Consider the following 1,637-nt stretch of genomic DNA (forward strand, 5'->3'; position numbering starts at 1 on the left):
TGATAGATGTCCAAAAAGGAGAGTTGACCATGAGACTCCAAGACCAAAAAGTCACATTTAATGTTTTCAACTCTCTAAAGTACCCTGATTACTTGGAGGAGTGTTCAAAAATATCTGAGATAGAGGAGATGTGCTTTAAAGAAGGAATTCAGAAAAACCTTAAGTTGGAAGAGGAATGTGATGAGGAAATAGAAGAAGATGTTGAAGAAATAGAGGAAATAGGAAATGATATTGTCCCAGTGGATGCTGCAGCATTTGAGCTGCTAGAAAATAGTGAGCAAAAGAGCTTCACCCCATCCATTATATCACCACTTGACTTAGACTTGAAACAACCATCACCTCACATAGATTCTGAGAATGATGCACTCTTGCACACGGCCTCTAAGGCATATTTGATTGAGATCATGACTTTCCTTGGAATGTCTGAGACTGATTGGAAGCCTTGCACTCATTTCATGTTGAAAACCTTTAAGGCTGCCAATTTGTCCTYTGATAAGAATGTTTGGATAAGCTTTATTAGACATTATTTATCATCGACTAATCATAACAGCTCCATTTTTGTAGAAAGGTTGGTGCTTTTGTTTAGTCTCATAACATGTGAGAATATCAACTTTCGTGAAAACATTCTGAAGGCCATCATGGTGGATAACAAGAGTTTGTTTGAAGAGAATGAGAAGTTGAAGAAGGAGATGGCAGCTCAGGCTGCACAACCTACTCCTTTGGAGTAGGGCAGGTTCTAACCACTTTCTTTAGCTTCATAATTTACTTTTTGAGTCGGGAATAGTTTTTTATACTTTATAATCTTTTTTTTTTACGCATGATCATTTCAGTTGAGGGCTGTTAACACATGAGATCATAGCCCGAATAATTTTAGTGATTGTTTGTCATTTAATCATGGTACTTTGTTTTTTGCTAGAACTAGCAAAACYYTTTTTGGGAAAACACTTTGATCACACAATCACCATTAGGAAATGAAATAGGCCATCTTTTCTATGTTCATATTAGCCACTTGCACCCTTTRAACACCATTTACCCCACATAACGCCAATGAGGACATTGTCATATTCAAGTTTGGGGGAGGAGTTTACAYAAGGACACAAAGTCAATACAAAAGAGCAAAGCTCTAAATTGACTCCTTATCACACAAAGGGTGTTGAAAACACAACAAAAGTTCCATAGGGGCTATGTGTTTAAAAAAATGTTATGAAATGGCACAACAAAAGTCCCATAGGGATTATGTGCAAACTCCAAGCAAAAGAGGCCAAAGTGCCCAAAAATTTGAAAAATTTATATGTGGAGTATATTAGAAAAAAAGGCAATGAGAGAAAAGATACGCCACTGAAAGAAAACCCCATAAGCCCTATTGATCCTAAAATGGTGATTGTGTTTGAACTTAACGAAGAAAAGGGAATGCTAGCCTATGGTTCACACAAAGAACTTGGTTTTGAGTGACACGTCTTAGATTTATGAAAGGCTATGAACATCATGATGCTATAACTCTTTTTGGGAAGGCACTTAATGCCTTGATCATGTATTTGTGTTTATATTGAGTCTTTATATTTGTCTTTTGGTTGCTTGGGGACAAGCAACAATTTAAGTTTGTGGGTATGATATGTGTTGAGAATTTAACACATAAC

Source organism: Cynara cardunculus, assembly GCF_001531365.2.
Source record: "Cynara cardunculus var. scolymus isolate 2C chromosome LG 15, CcrdV1, whole genome shotgun sequence".
Classification (NCBI taxonomy): Eukaryota; Viridiplantae; Streptophyta; class Magnoliopsida; order Asterales; family Asteraceae; genus Cynara; species Cynara cardunculus.